Below are 9,292 nucleotides of genomic sequence, written 5' to 3'. Positions count from 1 at the left end.
GTATTTGATCTCCCTCTACTGCCGCAAATCTCACCCTACCTGATGCAAGTAGAAGAGAAGAAGCACAATTACAGATTATAGAAGGTGTGTTGCTCTCGGACGTTGTCTATATATGATTATTTAGCGACCGACGAGATGTTTGATAAAATGATTTTATGATATTACCCAAACAGCAGAGCTCTCTGGCTCTGCATATATATGGTGATGATGTTAGTGGGTCACAAGATGTTGGCAGTCGTTGGGTTCTGTATTCTACAAAATAGCAGTAGCTTGTTTTATCTTCAGTTACGATGCTTTCATGTTATCATGAATTGTGGTCAAACTGTATATTTGAATATGCTTTGTTATTGATTCCTAGCCCTTGCTTGCAGTGATTTTCTTGCATTCTTGTGTGCTCCTTGCATCCAGCTTGACCGTTTACTCCGGAAGGAGTAGTTCGTGGAGTGGATCTAAAGCAACTGGGTAGCAGTCATAATATTAGGTGGGAGTTGCTTAATATTCCATCCGTTTCTTGATATAAGGTGTATAGTTTTTTGAAAAGGAACTCCAAAATATAAAGTGTACTGAGTCAATCCACTCATGTGATCATTTCTTTATGGATTTGATTACATTTTTTTAGCTCATGCAAACTCCTATATTTTCACGTTTATAATTCAGAGAGTATGTAGGTGGGTAGAATATTAGTTTCATGGTCTACTTTACAAGAGAAAGCCAACAGAATATTAGGTAGGAGTTGCTTCATATTTAGTGTCTCTAATTTTTCGTACCATTTTGCGGTAGGATGGCAGACAGAGACATTAGTATATTTTATTACATTCTCTTTTCGTAAAAACAACACTATGCTCCTTATGCTTTTAGTCAGATATACCTTTTGTTGTTGCTCAAGGGTTAAAGCTTGTTGTTAAATAAATTTTTACAACTAACTCAGACATTTAAATGGTGACATTACCAGGGGGTGGACTTTGATGGCAGCATGACACACTATACGTTTTGTACTCCATAAAGATTTTCAGCGGAGAAATAGAATCCTACAAGAATCACTGTGTTTTCAATATTTGCCTTTTTTTTGCGGGGAGTATTTGCCTCTTTAATGATTAAGCTATCTCTTTTCCGTGTTCGAATTAGTTATTCCATTCTCCATGTTGGCTAACTATAATAATAAATAAGATTTCAGAGTAGTGGATGTTCCATCTTTCTTTTGCTCCGCCTGGGAATAAGATGCATCATGTCTACTTTCCTGGTATAAATTTGTTATAATGTACATGAATTTGTTATAAATTTATCGCTCTAGACTGAGTTAGATTATTTTGCAAACTAGGTAGGCGAACTCCCACGTTTCTTTTGCTCTGTATCGGAATAAGATGCATCCTGATCGATCAATGGAATAATGTTAGTTGTAAGACTGAATCAATAAGACTTGAAGATATTTCTGTACATAGCACCTTGGTTCCCTGTCACCCATGTTATGTAATATTTTGCTACGGACTACTCATGTTTATCTATGTGGAAATCCATGCAATCACACTTAACCTATGTGCAATATATCAGCTACCCAAAACTGCATTTTATTTTATTTTCGTTTTCCAACAGCATATATGATTCATACCGGTTACTTTAGCTCACCTGCAGGCGAGGGCCGTGTCAATTGAGTTAGGAAAAAGTCAGGGAGAATATATCTCCCAATTCCATATCCTTACATTTACAATGCATGATTACAATTGTCAAAAGTGAGGTTAAAATCAGTATTGTTACAACAAATGAATTGAATAGTATCTCCAATCCACCTCCATAAAAATATAGAATAATATTAAAGAAAGGCATTTCCCTCCATGTAGATAAAGTACCCAATCAGTTTACAATGTTTAAGACCAATTATTGAACATTCTTCCTTACCATTTGTTCTTGAACAATTGGTTTTGATTTTGCCATTTGTTCTTGAACATTACTGTCCTGCTTTTACATGTGCGCCGGGACGCACCGGGTCATCTAGTATTGTAAACATTATAAGACTCCACACCGTCTTCCTTGTTGTTCAAAACTCAATACTAGATGTTATCTAGACTCTAGAGAAACCAAATATGCAAACCAAATTAGCAAGCTCTAAGTGTTTCTTCATTAATGGGTGCAAAGTATATGATGCAAGAGCTTAAACATGAGCACAACAATTGCCAAGTATCAAATTATCCAAGACATTTTAGAGTTACTACATGTAGCATTTTCCAATTCCAACCATATAACAAATTAACGAAGAAGAAACTTCGCCATGAATACTATGAGTAGAGCCTAAGGACATACTTGTCCATATGCTACAGCGGAGCGTGTCTCTCTCCCATAAAGTGAATGCTAGGATCCATTTTATTCAAACAAAACAAAAAATAAAAACAAACCGACGCTCCAAGCAAAGTACATAAGATGTGACGGAATAAAAATATAGTTTCGGGGAGGAACTCGATAATGTTGTCGATGAAGAAGGGGATGCCTTGGGCATCCCCAAGCTTAGACGCTTGAGTCTTCTTAAAATATGCAGGGGTGAACCACCGGGGCATCCCCAAGCTTAGAGCTTTCACTCTCCTTGATCATATTGCATCATACTCCTCTCTTGATCCTTGAAAACTTCCTCCACACCAAACTCGAAACAACTCATTAGAGGGTTAGTGCATAATAAAAATTCACATGTTCAGAGGTGACACAATCATTCTTAACACTTCTGGATATTGCATAAAGCTACTTGGACATTAATGGATCAAAGAAATTCATCCAACATAGCAAAAGAGGCAATGCAAAATAAAAGGCAGAATCTGTCAAAACAGAACAGTCCGTAAAGATGGATTTTATTAGGCCACCAGACTTGCTCAAATGAAAATGCTCAAATTGAATGAAAGTTGCGTACATATCTGAGGATCATGCACGTAAATTGGCTTAATTTTCTGAGCTACCTACAGGGAGGTAGACCCAGATTCGTGACAGCAAAGAAATGCTGGAACTGCGCAGTAATCCAAATCTAGTACTTACTTTACTATCAAAGACTTTACTTGGCACAACAAAACTCAAAACTAAGATAAGGAGAGGTTGCTACAGTAGTAAACAACTTCCAAGACAAAAATATAAAACAAAAATACTGGAGTAAAAACATGGGTTGTCTCCCATAAGCGCTTTTCTTTAACGCCTTTCAGCTAGGCGCAGAAAGTGTAACTCAAGTGTTATCGAGAGATGAAGCATTGACATTACCTTGGGCTTTACCCTTACCTTTCTTATCCTTACTCTTTGGATTAGGGAATATATGACTACCCCCGGGTGTAGAGGTGAATTTTATGGTGCCTTCTCTCACGTCTATGACTGCTCCCAATAATTTCAGCGAGGGATCTTCCGAGTGTGATTTGTCCTGTTCCTGCGCATTCAATGACAAGGTAATCAACGGATATTGTTATCCCAAGAATGGTTGTATGCACACCCGCAGCTATCCCTTTAGGAATTATAACAGAGTTATCAATAAGAGTTATTCCTTCTCCCCCTTCGGTGAATTCCCAAAGTTTCAAAGATTTATGAATCCCCTTAGGCATTAGGCAAAATTCGGTCATAATATCACAATTAGCACGAAGAGTTTGGTTACCTATGACAATTTTAATAGTAGGTTTCCACAATGAAGGTTCAGAGTTCACTAAAACTTGATCAAGACGGTTACGAATGTATCCATAATTTTCATTTAAGCGAGATGCACTTGTCTCAAGAGTATTTAATCTATTATGAATGCTAATAAGGGCTGAATCAAAATTATTAGATGAATCATGTGATGCAACCAACTTCTTTATGGCATTAAAAGCTTGATCCCCATTACAATGGAGGAAATCTCCTCCCACTAGAGCATCCAAGGCATATCTATATCGAATCATAAGACCAAAATAAAAATTACTAAGGAGCAAACTTAGAGTCATTTGAGGTTCGGTTTTACGATAAGAAGTAAAAATTCTAGACCAAGCATCCTTAAAACTTTCCTCATCCCCTTGTTTAAAAGTAAAAACTAATTCCTCAGGTGAAGAAGTAGCCGGTACAGAGCTAGACATGGTAACAAAAGTAACTAATTTTTTTTGTATTTTTAATATAGAGTGCAAGACAGTAAATAAAGCAAACTAGATAAAGTAAATACAAGTAAACTAATTTTTTTGTGTTTTTGATATAGCGTGCAAGACAGTAAATAAAGTAAAGCTAGCAACTAATTTTTTTTGTGTTTTGATATAATGCAGCAAACAAAGTAGTAAATAAAATAAAGCAAGACAAAAACAAAGTAAAGAGGTCGAGAAGTGGAGACTCCCCTTGCGGCGTGTCTTGATCTCCCCGGCAACGGCGCCGAGAAATTTGCTTGATGCGTGTAGTTGACACGTCCGTTGGGAACCCCAAGAGGAAGGTGTGATGCGCACGGCGGCAAGTTTCCCTCGGTAAGAAACCAAGGTTTAATCGAACCGAGTAGGAGTCAAGAAGCACGTTGAAGGTTGATGGCGGCGGGATGTAGTGCGGCGCAACACCGGAGATTCCGGCGCCAACGTGGAACCTGCACAACACAACCAAAGTACTTTGCCCCAACGAAACGAGTGAGGTTGTCAATCTCACCAGGCTTGCTGTAACAAAGGATTAACCGTATTGTGTGGAAGATGATTGTTTGCGGAGAAAACGAGTAAAACAAGTATTGCAGCAGATTTGTATTTCGAGTATTAAAAGAATGGACCGGGGTCCACAGTTCACTAGAGGTGTCTCTCCCATAAGATAAAAGCATGTTGGGTGAACAAATTACGGTCGGGCAATTGACAAATAGAGAGGGCATAACAATGCACATACATGTCATGATAAGTATAGTGAGATTTAATTGGGCATTACGACAAAGTACATAGACCGCCATCCAAGCTGCATCTATGCCTAAAAAGTCCACCTTCGGGTTATCATCCGAACCCCTTCCGGTATTAAGTTGCAAGGCAACGAGACAATTGCATTAAGTATGGTGCGTAATGTAATCAACAACTACATCCTCGGACATAGCGCCAATGTTTTATCCCTAGTGGCAATAACACAACACAACCTTAGAACTTTACATCACTTGTCCCAGGTGTCAATGCGGGCATGAACCCACTATCGAGCATAAATACTCCCTCTTGGAGTTAAAAGCAAAAACTTGGCCGAGCCTCTACTAGTAACGGAGAGCATGCAAGATCATAAACAACACATATGTAATAACTTGATAATTAACATAACATGGTATTCTCTATCCATCGGATCCCGACAAACACAACATAGAGTATTACGGATAGATGATCTTGATCATGTTAGGCAGCTCACAAGATCCAACAATGAAGCACAATGAGGAGAAGACAACCATCTAGCTACTGCTATGGACCCATAGTCCGGGGGTGAACTACTCACTCATCACTCCGGAGGCGACCATGGCGGTGTAGAGTCCTCCGGGAGATGAATCCCCTCTCCCGGCGGAGTGCGGAGGAGATCTCCGGAATCCCCCGAGATGGGATCGGCGGCGGCGGCGTCTCGGTGAGGTTTTCCGTATCGTGGTTTTTTTTTCATCGGGGGTTTCGCGACGGAGGCTTTAAGTAGGCGGAAGGGCGAGTCGGGGGCTCGACGAGGGGCCCACACCACGGGCGGCGCGGGCCCCCTTGGCCGCGCCGCCATGTGGTTCGGCCACCTCGTGGCCCCACTTCGTATGCTCTTCGGTCTTACGGAAGGTTCGTGGCAAAATAGGCCCACGGGTCTTCGTTTCGTCCAATTCCGAGAATATTTCGTTACTAGGATTTCGAAACCAAAAACAACGAAAACGAGAAGCGGCACTTCGGCATCTTGTTAATAGGTTAGTTCCAGAAAATGCACGAATATGACATAAAGTGTGCATAAAACATGTAGGTATCATCAATAATATGGCATTGAACATAAGAAATTATCGATACGTTGGAGACGTATCACCAACCATCCTCTAGCTTTCTAGGAATAGAAGTTTCAAGTTTTAGTTTCTCTTCTCTAGCTTTTATGAGAGCATTTGTAATATGTTTTGTGAAAGCCAAGTTTACAGCGCTAGCATTAGGACTCTTAGCAAGTTTTTGCAAGAACTTTATAACTTCAGAGATGTGGCAATCATCAAAATCTAAATCATTACAATCTAAAGCAATGGGATTATCATCCCCAAGGTTGGAAAAAATTTCAGCGAGTTTTATCACAGGCGATTTCAGTGAGTTTAGCGAGTTTCGAGTAATTTTGCGCGCTTTGCACTAGGAGTAGAAGCATTGCCAACACCAATTATTTTACCATTGATAGTAGGAGGTGCAGCAACATGTGAATTATTAGCATCGCTAGTGGTGGTAATAGTCCAAACTTTAGCTACATTTTCCTTTTTAGCTAGTTTTTCATTTTCTTCTCTATCCCACCTAGCACGCAGTTCAGCCATTAATCTTATATTCTCATTAATTCTAACTTGGATGGCATTTGCTGTAGTAACAATTTTATTTTCAATATCCCTATTAGGCATAACTTTCGATTTCAAAAGATCAACATCAGAGGCAAGACTATCAACTCTAGAAATAAGAATATCAATTTTATTGAGCTTTTCCTCAACAGATTTGTTAAAGGCAGTTTGTGTACTAATAAATTCTTTAAGCATAGCCTCAAGTCCAGGGGGTGTATTCCTATTATTGTTGTAAGAATTCCCATAAGAATTAGCATAACCGTTACCATTATTATAAGGATATGGCCTATAGTTATTACTAGAATTGTTCAGATAAGCATTGTTGTTGAAATTATTATTTTTAATGAAGTTTACATCAACATGTTCTTCTTGGGCAACCAATGAAGCTAACGGAACATTATTAGGATCAACATTAGTCCTATCATTCACAAGCATAGACATAATAGCATCAACCTTATCATTTAAGGAAGAGGATTCTTCAACGAATTTACCTTCTTACCTTGTGGAGCTCTTTCCGTGTGCCATTCGGAGTAATTAACCATCATATTATCAAGAAGCTTTGTTGCTTCACCAAGAGTGATGGACATAAAGGTACCTCCAGTAGCTGAATCCAATAAATTCCGCGAAGAAAAATTTAGTCCTGCATAGAAGGTTTGGATGATCATCCAAGTAGTCAGTCCATGGGTTGGGCAATTTTTAACCGAGAGATTTCATTCTTTCCCAAGCTTGAGCAACATGTTCATTATCCAATTGTTTAAAATTCATTATGCTACTCCTCAAAGATATAATTTTAGCAGGGGGATAATATCTACCAATAAAAGCATCCTTGCATTTAGTCCAGGAATCAATACTATTCTTAGGCAGAGATAGCAACCAATCTTTAGCTCTTCCTCTTAATGAGAAAGGGAACAATTTTAATTTTATAATGTCACCATCTACATCTTTATATTTTTGCATTTCACATAGTTCAACAAAATTATTGAGATGGGCAGCAGCATCATCGAACTAACACCGAGAAAATTGCTCTCTCATGACAAGATTAAGTAAAGCGAGGTTTAATTTCAAAGAATTCTGCTCGTAGTAGCGAGGTGGAGCAATATGTGTGCATAAGAAATCATTATTATTTGTGCTAGTGAAGTCACACAACTTAGTATTTTTAGGGTTGGCCATTTTAGCAGTAGTAAATAAAGCAAACTAGATAAAGTAAATGCAAGTAAACTAATTTTTTTGTGTTTTTGATATAGTGCAAGACAGTAAATAAAGTAAAACTAGCAACTAATTTTTTTGTGTTTTTGATATAAGTGCAGCAAACAAAGTAGTAAATAAAATAAAGCAAGACAAAAACAAAGTAAAGAGATTGAGAAGTGGAGACTCCCCTTGCAGCGTGTCTTGATCTCCCTGGCAACGGCGCCAGAAATTTGCTTGATGCGTGTAGTTGACACGTCCGTTGGGAACCCCAAGAGGAAGGTGTGATGCGCACAGCGGCAAGTTACCCTCAGTAAGAAACCAAGGTTTAATCGAACCAGTAGGAGTCAAGAAGCACGTTGAAGGTTGATGGCGGCGGGATGTAGTGCGGCGCAACACCAGAGATTCCGTCGCCAACGTGGAACCTGCACAACACAACCAAAGTACTTTGCCCCAACGAAACAGTGAGGTTGTCAATCTCACCGGCTTGCTGTAACAAAGGATTAACCGTATTGTGTGGAAGATGATTGTTTGCAGAGAAAACGGTAAAACAAGTATTGCAGCAGATTTGTATTTCGAGTATTAAAAGAATGGACCGGGGTCCACGAGTTCACTAGAGGTGTCTCTCCCATAAGATAAAAGCATGTTGGGTGAACAAATTACGGTCGGGCAATTGACAAATAGAGAGGGCATAACAATGCACATACATGTCATGATAAGTACGAGTGAGATTTAATTGGGCATTACGACAAAGTACATAGACCGCCATCCAGCTGCATCTATGCCTAAAAAGTCCACCTTCGAGGTTATCGTCCGAACCCCTTCCGAGTATTAAGTTGCAAAGCAACGGACAATTGCATTAAGTATGGTGCGTAATGTAATCAGCAACTACATCATCGGACATAGCGCCAATGTTTTATCCCTAGTGGCAACAGACACAACACAACCTTAGAACTTTCATCACTTGTCCCGGGTGTCAATGCGGGCATGAACCCACTATCGAGCATAAATACTCCCTCTTGGAGTTAAGAGCAAAAACTTGGCCGAGCCTCTACTAGTAACGGAGAGCATGCAAGATCATAAACAACACATATGTAATAACTTGATAATTAACATAACATGGTATTCTCTATCCATCGGATCCCGACAAACACAACATAGAGTATTACGGATAGATGATCTTGATCATGTTAGGCAGCTCACAAGATCCAACAATGAAGCACAATGAGGAGAAGACAACCATCTAGCTACTGCTATGGACCCATAGTCCAGGGGTGAACTACTCACTCATCACTCCGGAGGCGACCATGGCGGTGTAGAGTCCTCCGGGAGATGAATCCCCTCTCCGGCGAGGTGCCGGAGGAGATCTCCGAATCCCCGAGATGGGATCGGCGGCGGCGGCGTCTCGGTAAGGTTTTCCGTATCGTGATTTTTCGCATCGGGGGTTTCGCGACGGAGGCTTTAAGTAGGCGGAAGGGCGAGTCGGGGGCGACGAGGGGCCCACACCACGGGCGGCGCGGGCCCCCCTGGCCGCGCCGCCCTGTGGTCCGGCCACCTCGTGGCCCCACTTCGTATGCTCTTCGGTCTTCTGGAAGGTTCGTGGCGAAATAGGCCCCTGGGTCTTCGTTTCGTCCAATTCGAGAATATTTTGTT

This window comes from Lolium rigidum, chromosome 3 (genome assembly GCF_022539505.1).
Source record: "Lolium rigidum isolate FL_2022 chromosome 3, APGP_CSIRO_Lrig_0.1, whole genome shotgun sequence".
Classification (NCBI taxonomy): Eukaryota; Viridiplantae; Streptophyta; class Magnoliopsida; order Poales; family Poaceae; genus Lolium; species Lolium rigidum.
Note: the sequence above shows the minus strand (reverse complement) of the source record.